Genomic DNA, 18,133 nt, shown 5'->3' on the forward strand with positions numbered 1-18,133 from the left:
TTCCAGTTGCACTATAGGCTGTCTGCATCAATCTACATTATTAATGATCCCAAAGAGATCAGAAGAACATGTTTTATGAGGAGCAAGAAATAGCTAAGGGAAATACCCAACCTGATTCACCAGAAACACAAACCACAAAGGGGAATATGAGTTGTAAAGTAATCATGCTAACCCCAGACACTACAGAGACACTTCTGGCCCAGTAATTTAATGTCACTTATCTTTGTATATACCATGCTTAAGGCTTCCAGCAGGGATGTAAACAGAGGGATTTTGAAGACCTTGTTCTGAGTCCTTGAGAAAACTGGAGAAGGAGGACAGCCCCTGAGGAAGAGTCTGCCTCACCTGCCCTACTTTCAATAACAGAAGCATCTTTTGCTGGTAGGATAGGGCTGTGCTGTAGTGCAATTCAAATCCTTATTTTCCACAAAATATGCGAGATCAGGGGCTAGTGGCAGAATATTCTGTACAGTCCTGGCCATTGGTAAGTTTGGCAGAGGGCTGAGGAAGCAGGAAAAACCACACTCTTCTCTCAGCAGTAAGGTGTGTAATGAATTCAGGTGTTTGTCAAGCAGTATATGAGAAATTCATACATACCCCCATGGGGAGGATGGCCAAACATTTTCACGGTTTACAAAGTCTGTAGCTTTATTTGATCTAAAAGGCTTATAAAAACAGTAAATCAGTGCATTTCTGGTGCTTTATCAACCATCAAACAAGTCAAATTTGAAAGTAAAACAAATGCCAAATGAAACCAGGCTTCTCTGGAGCAAAGCAGTTTGAAAGTACCTGATGGACAGATGGATGGATGGATACACAGGGTAACTCCAGTTGGACTCTTCAGAGCATAAGGTAGAAAGCAAATAGCACAAAATCAAACTTCCTCCTTAAGGTTCTAGTTTCCTGTATCCTGAAAATATTAATTTTTTAAAGTTTCTATATGCAGTAACTTGTAAGTAGATCCAGTTCTTCACAGTTTTGAATAGATAAGTTACATTTTAGGTAGAAAAAGTAGCATTAAACCAGTACTCAATCCAAAGGAGGTTTACATTTTTTACAGTGAACTTTGTTTTCTCTGTGTCTACAGAACTTGAGTTATTACAAAGTTTTCCTTTAACAAATAACAAATATCCATTCATTTCTATCTGACAGAGACTGTAATAATCAAATACATCCTTAACATATATTAATCACTTAAATGTGAAAGAAGGTTATAATATTTTAACTATTTCTCATTAAAAATCTCAGGGTCTGAGAGTTCCCCCTTTGAGCAAATTCATCATTAGCTCAAAGGTGTTGTCAGGTTGTCTTGATCAAAATAGCAGTGTTCAAATCCCATCCAGTTGCATGTTCAAGAAATTGTTGGCAGTGAAGATATTTATGCAAAAAAATAGTTTTCTGTGTATTTTGGGGCCAAAGCATTAATGTAATCTCCTGTGGTATCAAATAGCTTTATTTCCTATTATATGCTAACAAGTCACTCCCAATTTAGCAATCTCCAGCACAGGAGGAGATTGGGAAACCTGGAGTTTCCCAAGCAGGTAGAAAACGGTGCTTAGCTGTTCTAAAGGACATTTGGTTTTTTCACAACCAAAGGGGTAAAGACCACAAACATGACATTTTCAGTAATGCCAAAGGAAAAGTCTGCTTTGGCTGAAGACCCTAAGAAATGTGGCTGGAAAGATAAGAGTGCAATAGAGAGAAAATGTGGAATTCGCATTCATCACCAATGGGTGTACTGGAACTTCTAAAGTTGTGTCAGCTGGGTAGTTGTCACTGTAGAAGGAAGGAAAAATTTGGTAGCCAGGTATTTGATACTTCTACTGTAAAGCAGATGTGCAGAAACTTTTGTGACCTTCTCAGCTATCTGAGATTTTACAAGGTTTTTATATTATTTTTATTAGTGTTTAACCTGGAATTGAGTGTGATTCCAGATAACTGAACAATGTTAGCAAATGCTAATGCTATAAGGTATGTCAATCATTAAAATCAGAGTTCTGGGACATGCCAGCAAAGGCATAGTTCAAGATTTCCCCCAAAACCAGAATCTGTTATTACTTATTGACACTCAGGTTTGGAGGCTGGTACTAATAGTAACTTGTGCTAGTGATCACTCTTCTCCTTCTTTCCTCCCCATCAGAATTATTGATATGTCAGAATATGTTAGATATGTCAGAATCACATTATGGGAATGTAGTCATACACCAGGAGGGAGCATATGACACTGCAAGGCATCTTCTTGGCTATCAAAGGAAACCAAATCCTGAGCAACCATAAGTGTTACATAGTATAATCTCTTCTTTGAATGAACTCCTTTCTTTTGTAAATCGACTAAATTTAACTCCCAATACTCCTTCAGAAATTCAGTTACTGAAGCTCTTTTCTCTGACATTTTAAGCATCTGATTAATTCCCATATAAATTTATTCAAGGCTACTTTATATCCATTTCCTCTTGCACCAGCACTGTACTTCACCTGAAAGAGTTCTTGAACCTCCGTGATTCATAACAGCAATTACATCCCTTCTCAAATCAGACTTACTTTGCTAGAATGAACACAGTTTTCCTAAGTATTTTCTGATAAGAATGCTTTCAATTTCCACAATCATCCCAATAATAATAAAACAGAGTGGTTTGGGTTGGAAGAGACCTGAAAGATCATCTAGTTTCAGCCCCTCTGACACAGGCAGGGACACCTTTCTTTACACCAGGTTGATCAAAACCCCATCCAACCCGGCCTTGAACACTTCCAGTGATGGGGCATCCACAACTCCCTGTGCCAGTGTCTCACCACCCTCACAGTGAAGAATTCCTTCCTTATATCTAATCTACATCTACCCTCTTTCACTTCAAAACTATTACTTTTTGTCCTGTCATTACAGGTCCTTCTACAAAGTCCTCCAGCTTTCTTGCAGGCCAATTTAGGTACTGGCAGTGTACTGCAATCCTTTTATTGGTTTAATTTATTTTGAATTAGACAGACAATCAGAACTATAGATGGTATTCAAGACAAGGTGTAATTCACATCCTTTAAACAGCAGAAATATTTCCACACCTTTTGCTGGGAAGATTTCACCAGAAGCATACACATATTCCACAAGTGGATGTCAGGTGCCCCATGACAACACTAAGACATTATATAATCAATTATCTTCATGCTCATTTTCTGGTGATCAGCTCCCCCTGATTTCTCTTCCAATGCCCTCAGCAGAACAGATTCGCTTCACTACAGCCTTGCACTGGGAGTGTATAAAAAGTGATCCTGTTTCAGATGCTCCAGTCTAACTGTTGTACAACAACCTGCACCTCTGTCATGTTAGCATTGCCTCCTAACCTTGTAACATTGCATACTTCAGTGTGCCAAGACTGTTGAATGACAAAAGTAAATAAGATGAACACTGCAGAACACCAATAATTTCCTATCAGTACAGGTTTCTCCTTGAATCACACTTTATCCATCTTTCAGTTGCTTCATCAACCTCTGCATCACCTGCTTTGCTGAAGTTATGCAGAAGCTCTTCATTCCATCCATAAAAATATCTTCTAGTTTTCCAAGTCAGCTCAATTTGCCACATCCATCTTCTGTGAACCACATTTGATATAGTTAGCATTATTCTGTTTGCTTAGATGCTGCTTATTCCTTCCTATTTAGTTCAGATCAGTTCACATTCCTTGATTACAGCCCCCTTACTTGCTAATGATATGTACCCTATGTAGTTTGCTAGTTACTTAAAATTTTTACTCTGTCTGGTACTTTCCTTTTTAAGCCACAAAATAATCTAGGCAGTACCCAAATGGTTTGAAACCCTGAACCTTCTCCAGAAATAAGGAAGGATATTCAGCCTTCAAAGACTCCAGCTTCCTGGCCTGCTGCCCACATCAAATAGCCTTCAGTGACAGACACTAGCAGCCTTAAAAAAATTATATTCTTCAGCTTTTTCCCAGCCAGCACACCTAAGGCTTTTCTCAGAAAATCCCCAAAGCACTTTACTGAACTGTAGCTAAAGAGTCTCCTTGAGGTTAAGTCCTAACCTCTCTGGCAGTCCCTCCACCTTACCTGGTCTGGAACTTTTTATCCCAGCTCTTGAGAGTCACTGAGCCACAGCTGGGCAACTTCTTGCTCTCTGATAACCCCATCGTGCTTGTTCATGGCAGAATGGATCCAACTGCAATCACATATACTTTAAATACACAGACAGCTGTGGTCCCACCTCAGACATGGGCGTAGCTTTTTTCATATTCATCAGGTAAATTATTGGAATAAATGAAAAAAAGTAAAGTGAAAGAAATAATTCAGAAAAATAATAGAAGTTGGCACAATCAGATAAATATTGAAAAACAAAGAAAAGCGATATAACATGCAGATCTGAAACTGTCCAACCTTTTGGAAGTAGTAGGAATGCAATTATCTGTGTGACTTAAAAAAAAAATACAGCACAGTATAACTCTATAGGCCGCAAAAATGGTTACCTCAATTTCATAGCCCTTAAAATAACCATTTGATTTAAAGAGATGGAAGGTGTTACAAAACTTCTCATTACTAGTGCAAGCACTGAGTATAAAATAAAACATAAAAAAAGTTTTTAGGTGAAGATTAAGACTCCAATGATTTCATGTCTCATAAGGATATTTTTTTACCTTTTCTCCCCTTCATTTGACTTTTTTGTAGAGTATTGTCTAACAGAAAAAGTTATTTTCTCTTCAGAGCACCACAAGAGTGCCTCAAGGAATTTAGCCAGACAAAATGAGACAGATGTGTTAAACAGATGGATGCCAAGAAGTGGCTTGGTTTCTTAAACAATGGACGTGAAGGACTGGGAAGTAAGAAGAACAGAGTCTTGGCTGGACTGAATTAGGGGAGGGGGCCTTTCATCTTACTGTAAAGGAAAGCAAGAAAGCCACCTATTCCCTATTGATAAACCCATGCCTTCATTATCAACTTTTCTGACTAATCTAAGTGCATATTCCCCACACTGGCCCAGAGCTCAAAGCTGTCTTAAGCAGTCAACACACAAGGTGCTGCAATCTTACTTCAGCCCTTAAAGATAAGGAGCTAAGGACAAATGCACATCCTGGCCTGTTGAATGAGGTAGAAACTGCGTTGTCCCAGTGCTGCCAGAGGCTGCCCTGTGGCCCCTCATCAGCTGCAGGTCTGCAGCAAATGTGCACATGGAGGTGAGTGGCTGTGCAGAGTCACATACACAACATCCCTGGCAGGGCATGCCTGGTAACCCAACATTTACCATTTGTCATGGTATTTGTATGGAACAGAAGTAATTGTGAAGTTAAAAAAATAAAAGCAAGTTTTAGTCCCATGAAGCATCTGAGAACGTAGTCTGCATTCAGTAGCCAAACTATTTTAGTGGGCCACATACAGGTCTCATTCAGGTCATAATTTGCTGCTTTGAAAAGCTCTATTTATTGTCTACAAGAAATAAAAAAAAAATTAGTTCTTGTACATCTCACTTTAAATTCCCTAAAAAGACCTTCTATAAGTAAGATGGATGCTCAATGTTGTATTGAAAACTATCTTCTAAAATTATGTCTGGTCTGCTGCTTGATAATTGATCTTTTTCCAAACTGGCAGGCACTTTACAAAATCCTGGATGAAGTCATGTATTCTTAAGGACAGGCTGAGTACTCCTCTTCCCAGGCTTTACAAAACGAGTTCTGTACCTCTTCAAAAGTATGTGTTACAAGGTTGTTCCTGAAGTCTACTTTTTATTTTTCATGTGCTAAGCATAAGGTTTTGTCAAGGTTTTTAGACATAAGATGATGCAGTTCATTACAAGAAAATTAACAACACCTTACCTTTATTATCTCTCAGAGGTTACATCATGAGCTTTGAACCAGTGGACTTATACTGGGTAATTACTGCAGCTTAATAAAATAAAACAATCTCCATTTCTGAAAACAGATGTTTTTATTCTCAGATCATGCCTACATATATGAAAAAATTTTAGCAATTGCTATATGATACTACCCAGAAACAATTTAGCCACATGATCCTAATATTTCTGTGTCTTGAGTTTTTTAAGAAAATATCAAATGGACTCCTTTCAACTGTCCCAGAAAGTCTTAACTTCATCCATGAGACAGCAGAGCCATGCTTTAATCTAGAGAAACTCAGACTGTAGTTCTCAGCACCTAGGAAAGCACACACTTCTGACCATTACCTTCATCAAGAATCACGGGGTAATAAAGGCTGTCAAGTTTCCTCTGTGACTTTCCTGCTCCTCAGACACATCAGTCACTTAATCAGCACTAGCAGTTCCTTTGCCCTACACTTCACATTACATTTAGGTGCTGAAAGGGTTTAAAGAAGGACAGCCTTGGTGACTGGCTAACAGAACAAACAAGAAGGGCAGAAGAGAGACAAGAAGTGAAGCAATGATATTTTCCAACAGGAAAACAGAATAGGCTAGGACATGAGGTTTAAATTCATAAGAGATGGGGTATTGCTACCTGTTCCTCACACAGAGCACCAATGGACAGTGGACTCATGACTGACACAAGCATCCCTTACTATCTTAAAATATTCCATACCTTCATTCTGAGTTTCCTATGGGCAGCACCACACAGCACTGCCATCTTTCTTTAGCACACCACCACACCCATCCTCAGTGCAGCCAGCAGACTCCAAACAAGCCTCAACCAGCCACTCGCTCTTTTATAACACCCATCCGTATTGGATACAGCTGTGACCTATTGAAGGCAAGGCTGTTCCCACTCGTTGGTAATTAACACAGCTGCAATTTATCAGGGGCGAGTTTACCTTCAGCACTATCTCTATTCTCTTACTACCCATCCTCCTACAGTGGCGGCTCCCTAGAAATAAGATCTCACAAGATTTGGTGATGTACAGCTTCCTTGAGTTGGTAAGAATTTTCCTTTTCCCTTTTATGATACGTAAGGAGGAAATCCATGTTCCTTAGAGGTGTAAGACTGTTGTTATTTTGCAGCTTTCTCTACAAGACTGTGTGAGACATGGCAATATTGTGAGCATGATCAGCAGCATCAGTGTGAACATCTTGGTGTGTTTCACCTTCTGTGTGAACAAAATGGGGAACACAGCTTTTTCTTAGATTGTACGAGTATATGGTATGTGATGGTGTTCACAGGGGTCTTAGGAAGAGAGGAGAGACAAGAATGTTGTCTCCATGTTTTAGAAGGCTCGATTTATTATTTTATAATATATATATATTAAAACAATACTAAAAGAATAGAAGAAAAGATTTCATCAGAAAGCTAGCTAAGAATAGAAGAAGAATGGCAAAAACAAAGGCTTGCAACTGACCGAGACAGTCCGGACAGCTGGACTGTGATTGGCCATTGATTAGAAACAACCACATGAGACCAATCACAGATCCACCTGTAGCATTCCACAGCAGCAGATAATAATTGTTTACATTTTATTCTTGAGGCTTCTCAGGAGAAAAAAATCTTAAAGAAAGGATTTTTCATAAAATGTGTCTTTGACATGTAGTAGTTGTGAGAGCGTCTAGTGGATTTTGAGTAGGGAACCAGGCTAACGGTAAAGTCATAGACATCTCATAATTCCTGACTTGCATTTGCTGTAGCAGCACCCTTTTCACTTTCTTTTCTCTTAGTCTGCTTTCCTTTTCTCCCCTTTCCTGGGGTCATTTCTCTGCCTCTCCCTGAAAGCTCCCTGAAATTATTACCCTAGGTTCTACAGATTCTCCAACCTCCCTTTTATCCCCCTCTTCCTAGTCTGTGCATTTCTAATCTTGCTCGAGCCTAACAGGTAAGAAAAGGCAGGAAAAAAAATGCAGTCAGCTCATTGCTAATACTTCAAAAAGAATATCCCCTCCTGCATCCCTAGGTCTTTATGTGCTATTATATGTCTGCAAAAGCAATAACAAGAGGCAAGGGCTGGGTAGCCAGGAGCTTGGGATGAGCTCTTCAGACCAAAAGACAGGAGAAATACAAAGTCTGCTGTCACTTGCTGCCTGTTGACCTAAGCTGTGACCTACACTGAGTCTGCCTGTGTCTGAGGCTGCAGTCTGACCATAAACCTCACAGGCTATCCAGGTGCCTGAACATCTGCAGATAGGTGTAATTCAGCAACAGGGTTCTGCAGGTTCCTGGATTTTGTAAATGATCTTTCTAGATCCGTCAGACCTTGTGACTTGGCTAAAGATCTCCATCCTTCCCTATTTCATGTCTGAAACTACTCAGGTTTGAATTTTTCCCCTGACATACATGGTCTGGTTGAATTTCCTATGAAAAAATATTTATTTAAATTTTAATAAACCATTTCTTTTATAGCATTTTCCCCAGGATTTGCTGCAGATACTGAAATGTCAATTAACTTGACAATAAAGCCCTATCAAAAATAAAATAAAGCTTTATTTAAACAGTCAAATAATAATTTAAATTATAAATTAAGTGGAACTAAGATTATTTCCTGTATTTTTGCTAGTAGAAGAACAGCTGAGAATTAATTGGATTGGTTTCTCTTCAAACTGATGGAGGGGGTTCTAAACCATCCTGCTTTAAATCTCCATTAAACAGTTTCAGATGTATTCAGTGGAGCCAGGCGCTTAATTTCTAGCCTGCAGAGGTTCCACAAGGATTCTGGGAGCCATTTAAACACTGGAAAGATGTAGGTTTTCTTTGTGGAATTACCTTTGATAATGAGGCTGACTTTCTTCCCTCGAGATGGGTAATCAAACTAGCAGGAAAAATGTCTGTGTCTTGCTCCTCAGAGATGTCCCAAAACTGTAAGAAAGTGAGCAGGTTGTTTCCTGAGTGCTAGTCAGCTGGGCAAGAGCCAGCAGCTGGAAACTGCTGTGATGTACTGGAATAGGGATCATCCAAAGAGAGCACAAAAATGTGACTGTGAGAGACAGTGAGCAAAGGGAAATTGATATTTCAAACTTTTCTGGTCGCTAAGGATTGCAAAAGCCTTTTGCCCCAAATCCAGAAACTAAAGAACAGCTTTCTCTGAGGGTTATATGTATTTTTTTCTCTTCCATGTTGAATTATATAGGATTATTCTAGTTGCTCAGCCTTTACACAGGCTGTGTTGCCCTAAGGGACTTAGGCTCAACCAAGGATATTTGGATGCAACAGATAGATTAGTTTGTGTGACTTTGTTTAGAACTTCTCTTCAGCTACCTACTGGAGGGACAGGGCTGCTTGTTTATATAGTCGCTCATTTGTTTGGTTATGCTTTTTTTAGATTTTTGTTACATTTCAGACGCTTTGCAACCAGTCCAACTACTGTAAATTACCGTTCCCACATTTGTGTGAAGTATGTAACTGTCAGAGGGCTTTTGAAATTTGTAAAATTAGAATGCTTTTCATTCATAAGTCACAAACACTCATTGATAGCCTCATTAAAAGGTGCAGATTTTGAAATATCTAGGTGTTCTACAAGTCCATTTCAAAACGGCACTGCTTTATGGCAGCTAACATTTTAATGTACTACTCTTTATTCCCCTGTTTCAACAACAGTATTCTAGAAGGTTTAACAAAAGCCAAAAAAATTCTTCAGAGCTACAATTATATCCTTTTCCCACCTTTTCCACCATTCTACCTTTGCTACATTAAGATATTGCCACATTTGCAGCAAGTTACATAAATTGTAATACTTAGAGGTTCTTGTAATAGCCAGGCAGGACTAAGAGCCTTTTTTACCTGTTTTACCTTTGGCTTTTAATTTCTTGGCATATTTCTGTTCAGAGATATACCCCCTGGAGGAATGTTTTCAGTATGCCATACTGGCAAATACTTGTAAGCGTGCACACAATTGTAGCTCATTACAACAGTGGGAGTCATTTGCCTGCCTGCTTTCTCAGCCTTCATGTTGAAATGAGACTTCACTGTTGTCTTTTGAATGATAAAAAAGGGAGAGGTTTATGCCAACATTATCTATACTCAGAGAATTGTATGCATCTATGGCATTCTCATATGTGCATGCCAAATATGTAGTGACAAGGGGACATCAATATCACATTAGACAGTTTCAACAACCACGTTATGACTTCAATTGCTGTATGCCTACGAGGTAATATTTTGTTGCATTCACTTATATACATTAAACTGCCTTTTATTTTATTTGTGGGACTCTGATCAAACCGGTAGTTTTTAAATCTCTCTGTGATTAAGCACCAAAAGAACAGTAGGGACTAATTTCTGTTGCCTAAATGCCATTTAGTGCCATTTGAAATGCTCAAGGATACCTGGGGCATTCAGATGGGGCTGGCAGCTACAACATCAGATAGAGAAATGCAGAAGTGCTGTTCTGGAATGAGACCTGGATGCCAGATGGCATACCCTAGAGCATCTCAATTGCTTCTACATGCCTATATGTGCATAACTGAAAGGAGAATGCAGTGAACTTTCAGGCAGTTGTTTAATTTAGGCTACTCAGTCTAAAAGCGATGCCTACATTCACAGTATGCATTCACTGAAGAGAATTGGGATCACAGAATATTCTAAGCTGGAAAGGATTCACAAGCATCAACAAGCCCAGTTCTTATCCCTGCACAGGACATCCCCAAGAGTCACACCGTGTGCCTGAGAGTGTTGTCCAAACGCTTCTTGAACTTTGTCAGGCTTGGTGCTGTGACCACTTCCCTGGGGAGCCTGTTCCAGTGCCCAACAGCCTTTTTCTAATAGCCAACCTGAACCTTCCCTGACATAACTTCAGGCCATTCTTTTGCCAGAGGGCACCAGAGAGAGGAGTTCAGTGCCTTTCCCTCCACTTCATCTCACAAGGAAGTTGTGAGAAACTGGCTTTTTGGCAGAAAATACTTAGTCCATAGAAGCCTCTAGGTATTTTTCTGTTTCTATGAAATAAGCGGGGAATATACGCATTTAGATCTGGATTTATCTGTCATAGATTTAACTATCTAAAGACTGTAACCATTTATGGGACTTTAATAGTTGGATTCAACTCAAATAGCTACTGCTATTTGAGATCACTTAGAATAATCAGTACAGTTGCATGGGCATGGCAGATGAGACACAGGACCTGTGGGAAGCTTGCACCCTCTTGGAACAGCAGCTGACCAGGCCACTGACAGATCCTGTGCTGTTTCAAACGGTGCTAGATCATTGTGTTGATGCCTTAAGTTTTAGCTTTTATATTTTCTAGATCAGTGTGTAATTCTAGAACTCCATAGCCTGTCAGCTACTGTTCTGCCATTTTATTCAGACAAAACAATTTCTCTCTAGGCCTGAAACCCAAGGTCACCTTAGTTTCACAGGCCCAGAAAAATGTAAACTACAGTGAAGTAGGGGGGCAAACTGGGCAATGGGAGTCCACTATTGAAGCTGTAATTGGACAACTAATCTCTGATATGCAAACAGACCAAGCTTATATCTGTCTGGAAAACGTGGTGGTCCATCTTGGGTGTAGTCTCTGAGAGACTCCTGCACTGCCCAAGGTGTACCCTGTGAAGACCTTTCAATAAATATCTACGCTTTATCTTTTAGCTCTGTCTAGCCTCTGTTCTAGGTAGCCATTCCAGGCATCAGGGTTTAGGGGACTGTACCACTCCCTCCATGTGATGTAGGTGTCTAAGCTCTACAGTAACCAGGGGAGATCTAAGGCTTGATCCAGGTAAATAGACCAGTTACTGTTTTGTCTCTGCCAGGAAGGGCCCATTTCTGGTTTGTGTCCAACCTAGCACCAGAATCCTGGAGCTCTCACTGAAAGCTGCTTCCCAGATGGTTAATCCCCCAGCCCATGCAAGTTCATGGGGTTATTCCCACCCAGATGTAGGACTTCACTCTTTCCTTCCTTGGACTGCATGAAGTTTCTATCAGCCCCTTTCTCCAGCCTGTGAAAGCTCCTCTGAGTGGCAGCACAACCACATGGGATATCAGGTAGTCCTTTTAATTCCTGAGGGTCCACTCTATCCTGTCACCTAGGTCATTAAGGAAGATGTTTATTTGTATTGACTGAGAGTGTTCTACTATTGACCAAGCTCCAGCTGGAATTCATGCTGCTGATCACAGCCCTTTGTGCCCAGCAGTGCAGCTGCTGCAGTTTCCACTCAGCATCCCCTTACCCAGCATGTGCTTCATTAATGTTGTCTGTAAGGATGGGGTGGTGGTCTTGAAAGCCTTAATAAGACAAGTAATATTTACTGCTCCCCCGTTGTCCTCCAAGCCAGTCATCTCATTGTAGGAGGCAGCTGGATTGGTCAAACATGATTTCCCTTTCATATATTCATGCTGACTACTCCCTATCCCTTTTTGTTCCTTCATGTACCTGGAAATAGTTTCCTGGAATTGTTGTTTCAACACTTTCCCAGGAATCAAGGGGAGGCTGGACAACCTGTAGTTCTCCAGATTCTCCTTTTTGCCCTCTAGGACAACAAATAGAAGTGATTCCTTAGTTCTAGTTCTCAAGAAGCCACTGGTCACCATGACCTTTCCAATATAGTAGAGGCTGGCCTCACAGGGACACTGGTCAGTGCATGCCTCCCATGAAATCACTGGTGTATGCCTAATTAATTTCTGTGTTCCCTTCTCTTATCAATGAGAGAAAGGCTTCTTTGCTCTAGACTTTGTCTCTAGTCCTGTGGGCTTGGAATTCCTGAATGTCAGTGTTGACAGTAAAAACTGAGATGAAGAAGGTTTTGGCCTGTTCAATGTCCTCTCACACCAGATTCCCTGTCCCATTCAGCAGCAGTCCCACATTTTCCCTAGACTTCCTCCTTCTGACTTTTTCTGACATTGAGGTCCCTCAGCAGACTCAAGTCAAATAGCTTTTGGTTTTTGTTATCACATCCCTTCACATTTTTGAAATATAGAAGGATCTGAAGGTTAGCCTGCACTAGGCAATGTTTAGATGTAACACCACCCTTCTTTTAGCAGGGGTCTTTCACTTGATGCCTAATGTTTGGATTCAAGTTTATTTCTCAAGTTACATAGGCTGTAACCTTAGATTTGATTTCAAGCTGCAAGAGCAGCAGTCTTATTAGACCTGTTTTCTCCTATATACATCATGTGTTATTAAAATTTACCATGCTGTACACAGCTGTTACAAAAAGAACTAGAACCACAGGGAAAGAGAAGCCATACTGTTTGTCATTTTTCCTGTTGCTGCCTACTCAGTGCATCCAGGGCCTCTGCCTCAGGCCCCTGTCAGTCTGATGGATCTGGAACCCTGCAGTCAGGTGTAACTGTAATAGATGTAATATCCCACTGCTGAGTGGGATAGATTTTGATAAAGCAACCAAGGCAAACACATGTACAGTGCTCAAATATTATTGAGTAGGGTTTAAAAAGAATAAGAAAATACAAGGTTTTACATGTACATGGAAGAGTAGAAATGGTTACAAATTAATGCAAGACCAAAATTTTTGTCAATCCTAAATAAAATATGGCAGGGACATTACAGTGGACTGTGCTAGGGATCATGTTGACTTCTACCACAAGGAAGCTGAACTGGCAATTAGTTTCAGTAAATCAAAGTAGATTTTCTGTTCTGTTGTATTGAAAAATGATACTATTTGGATACAAAAGGCTTCATATATTTTAAAGAGAGTTATCTCTATGTGTTTATGACTTGCTGTTAATTAATCTATGTCCAGCAAGCCTGACTTTGAGGAAGATCACATGATACAGGGAGTGTAGCTATCTTTCACTTGCTTTGTTACATGCTACTCTTATTCTAAGATGCATGTAGTGAGTAAACAGGTAAAATACTCTGATCATAAGTAGGTAAGATTATTGAGGTCATGTACTAAGAGTCATTCATTTCCCATCATGATTGATTTCTTTATGGAAAGGGAGAAGAAAAATATGTGGAAATCTTGTTTTTCCATAATTTTTCAGCTGCCAACTGCTCCCCCAGGTTTCCTGTATTAATAGGAAAGAAGTAGCACCTAAACAAGTGCTGATAAATTGCAGATATGCAATAGGAGCAGTGCAGGATGTCATGTTTATGGTGCATGTGCAATGCCATTGATCTGCCATGGCCACTAATTCTGAAATGGCCAGGCTGCTGTGCCTACATAGACTGATTTAGTGCCCCACATACAAAGCAAGACTCAATAAACATGCACAGAACCATGTAGGTGAGATTTATCTGTCCAGGACTATCATGCCTCCCAATCAGCACTGTGCCTGCAGCTTCTTTAAGACAGCCAGTTTCTGTATGATGAACATTCCTGCCAAGTCAACATGTTGATTGCTCAAAACCTGGTGATTTTATGTTTTCTGACTTTAATGTCAAGTCCAGGGCAGAAAACAAAAAGTAACCCCATATTTCTCAATACAAATGTGTAGACTTGTCACTACTCTCTCTCATGAACCAGAGTATCGTAACATAGGGTCGCCTTCCTTTATCCTGGTTCTCTGACACTTTCACTGTTTCCGCCCCAAGAAAAAATGGCTTCAATCAATTACTGGTGCAATTCTGAATAACCTGCTCTTTACTATTTGTTCTGATTGTCTACATATGAGAAAAAGCTGCATAGCAGTGTTTTAACTCCTCTCCTAATAAAAATATGTACTTTTTGCCCGATATAAGAAAAGGCTTGATATGACTAAATGGGACATAATGGACAGCTATAGTGGAAAGACATACCCACAACATCTGATGTGCTTCAGAAATAAACAAATCTAGGCCTGCAGACTCTCTCTTTTCTAGCACTTGAGCAGACTCCTTGGGGGAAAACCAGGGCTTCTGTATATTCTGCCTTTTTAGCTTTTTGAAGTGATTCAGGCACACTAACATTTGCAATGCCTTTCCCAGATGAGCTATGAAGAGCAGAATACTGGTTAAAGTTGTTCAATATACCAGCAAGTTCTCTTTTGTGGAGAGTGCATTCAGAGTTGAACTCAACCACATATAGCAGCTGACACCTTAGTGTCCTTCTGGTCCCAAATTGCCAGTGCAAAAGGAGGTGGCTCTTTTATGGGTCCTGTGTCCTACCTACTAATTTTGTGCAGAGTGTTACTTGTTTAAGATTTCCTGAATACATCCATGCATAGGCAACTCACTGAACCAACATAGCAGGAGTCAGCTGCACTTTGCAGACATGCCCTTAAGATGTCTCAGTGTAGGAGGTTACACAAGTTAAAGTTCCCATTAGAGCAAGCAGATATCTTTAGTTTGTCCCAGCTAGTCCAACGTAGCTATCTGGTGCAATATTGGTGTTCAAGACATACTCACAAGGCTGGCAGATATGACAGAGAAGACTTTTTGGAGGCTTTCTGAAGCAGCAGCTGGAAGCTAGGTTTGATAGCTGGGACACAGGTGAATAAATAGAGCATCAAAAGTCACTTTAAGCACCTCAGAGCACCCTGCCAGGTTTTCAGATGCCACTTCAGAAAGACACTGGTCTTTGTTGTTAGAAATGTATCAAACCTACTAGCCTCATGCAGATGTCTTGAAAACCCTGGAACACCTGCAGGATACCCTATGGAATCCCAAACGAAACCTGATGCTTACATTTGGGCAACTGAATACCTCTTCAGCAAACCTGAGGTGATGACTTAGCACCTTTTCATGCATCATCACCTTTATTTAGGAAGCTAAGGAGGTGAATCTCTTCTACAATGGAGAATTAGGTGGAACTGCAGTTTGTGATTCACACACCTCCAAGAAGGGCTTCTTTTGGAGCTGGATATTGCTGCTCATGGCTGTTAGGATCTATCCCAGGCTGCTGATAGTAGATAATTCTGCAGTTACTGGAGAGAAAGGGCTGGGAAACATCTTCCAATGCTCTGAATGACACCTCTGGATAATACTAACACTCTGTCCCTGCTTTCTCTTTTTCTCCCATACATGCCACAAAGCAAACACCAGATGTTTCAGTCTGCAATGCAGTGCCAGCCCACAAAACAGAGTGAAAAAAGTAGAAAATAACATTTTCAGCTTTTATTCTACATGCATTTCAAAGTAAGTAAAGTCATGTAATTTACTCTTCAACCTTGAAATGCAGTGTAACTACCAGAGTGTGCTGCCTGTGACTTGACCATATCCAAGTCTTTTCTTCAAGTCCGGTGGATGAACATTTTAATCCAGTTCCAAATTTTCAACAATGTTCCCATCTCCTTCTTTCATTCTCACAAAATATTTGTGATATACTCTTGTCACTCAGACATTATTCTGCACCAAAATGTTCTCACTGACAACCCCAGTATGCATTGTCCAGTGCCCTCAGCAAGGTGGCAGAGACTCTTGAGTTTTTTAGATACAACTCTTTGCACAATACTGTGCAGTGGGAAACTTAGGAGAGCTGTAATTTTTTCCTTGATTTCTAAATCTACTCTTCTGTGCCTGAGAAGCACAAAGAAGAACAAACGAGGAAAATATCTGGCTTGATGCCCTCTATTTATTAAGTCACAGCTAGATTAATACATCTCCACCCCACCCTATGACTTTGCTTAGGCCAAACTCACATTAAATTCCATTGGTGATTTGTCTTCACTGAGGATTACAGTCAAATCCTCCAAGGTATTTACATCTCTTGGAAGTACCAACACCCTCTGTTCTCACTGGATGCTGTGTGAAGGGATGGCACTCAGCCACATGAAGAGATACTCAGAACATTGCAGGATTAAACCCCCAGAGCCCATAATTCTTCCCAACAGCTCCTAAAAGAGCAGCCACATTCAGTGTTAAGGTTGCTGCTATAGAGTTTCTCTTTCTGACATGTGTCCAAAGCACGCTGCTTGTACAAGAATGTTACTAAAGCCAGCATGAAGGGTTTTGTGCCCAGACATCATTTCAAATCCAGGTTACAGAACAGAGGCACACCAGCATGGAAGGAACCTGGAGGAGTGATTCTTAGCACTAGCAAATTTAGTGCATCCTCTGCAGGTCACATCACAAAAAGCAGGTGCAGCCACACAGCTGCAGAGTCCTCTTCCCATAGTCATGATTAAGTTATTTCTGCCTTGGAGGTCTTTGTGTGATTTAAGAGGTGCAGTGGTAACATGTAGTTGCTATGCCAAGACGGGATTTCCACTGTTAAAACAGAGAGAAACAGGATGTTCCAGCATGCATTAGGGGTGTCTGGTCTGCTAAGGTATCTTTTTTGTAGATAACACTATCTGAAATGGCAAACATAGTATTATTTTAATAATTTTAAATAAGGGGGGGAAAATGTGCAAACAGATGGAGCTCCATAGCAGATGTGTATCTCTGTAACTGATATATTTGAAACACCACCACCAGCAACCAGCAGCTTAAGTTTCTGCTGCTGCTTGTTCCATAGTGTTTGCCAAGCTCATAACTATTTCAGACCTTGGTCGTTTCCTTCTGAAAAATCTGCCCTCCAACAAATATAGCTAACACTGGCCAAAGTGAGTCAAAAAAACCTACCCTCTAGGTTCAGTGCTTGCCAAACTGGCAGGCTGTGAAAAGAACTCTCTCAATTTATAGTAGAACCATGTGCACACCAGTTACATTTTATATGCAGGCAGCACACAGTTTTTTATTTATTGAACTCACCAAATCATAGAATCATAGAATACTTTGGGCTGGAAGCAACCTTAAAGACCATCTAATTCCAACCCACCTGCCATGAGCAGGGACACCTTTCACTAGATGCTCAAATCCCCATCCAACCTGTCTTTGAATACTTCAGGGATGGAGCATCCACAGCTTCTTGGGCAACCTGTGCCAGAGTCTGTGTCTGCCAGGCAACCTGTGTCACTCTCACAGTGAAGAATTCCTTCCTGATATCTATTCTTAACTGACAGTCTTTCAGTTTGTAGCCATTACTTGTTGTCTTAATGCTACATGCCCCTATAAAAAGTCTCCCTCCAGCCCTCTTCTAGGCTGCTTTAGGTAGTGGAAGGTTGCAGGATACAGCTGGCGTTCTGGGCTGCAAGCTTATGTTGAATTTCTTGTCAACCAACACCTCCAAGTCCTTCTTTCAAAGCTACTCTCAATCCACTCAGCCTCTGTTTGTGGTTGGGATTGCCTTGACTCAGGCATAACCTTGCACTTGGCCTTATTAAGCTTCATGGGGTTTTCATGGCATCACCTCTCAAGTCTACACAGCAGACAATCACTTATTTTTTCACCTCTCAGTGTTTCACAAATCAGTTTTTTTCAGTTGAGGGGGTGGCACAGAATCTTAGACACGATTCTTAATAAGTCCTTTAAAAACAGCCCAAAGCACATACCCTTTTCT

The 18,133-nt window shown here is 40.5% G+C and overlaps 1 long non-coding RNA gene across 2 annotated transcripts; it reads right to left on the minus strand.

The window, feature by feature from the left end:
- Window positions 1–643: 643 nt before the first annotated feature.
- On the minus strand, window positions 644–6,626 carry LOC132070080 (uncharacterized). 2 transcript variants are annotated; one of them, XR_009417879.1, is made up of 4 exons: window positions 6,546–6,626; window positions 4,057–4,165; window positions 3,490–3,581; window positions 644–910 (listed from the first exon to the last, which is right to left on the minus strand). It is a non-coding gene; the product is annotated as an uncharacterized LOC132070080 (long non-coding RNA). The 2 variants fall into 2 exon arrangements; XR_009417878.1 differs by lacking the exon at window positions 644–910 and having other exon boundaries at window positions 3,009–3,581.
- Window positions 6,627–18,133: the final 11,507 nt, after the last annotated feature.

This window comes from Ammospiza nelsoni, chromosome 2, assembly GCF_027579445.1.
Source record: "Ammospiza nelsoni isolate bAmmNel1 chromosome 2, bAmmNel1.pri, whole genome shotgun sequence".
Taxonomy (NCBI): domain Eukaryota; kingdom Metazoa; phylum Chordata; class Aves; order Passeriformes; family Passerellidae; genus Ammospiza; species Ammospiza nelsoni.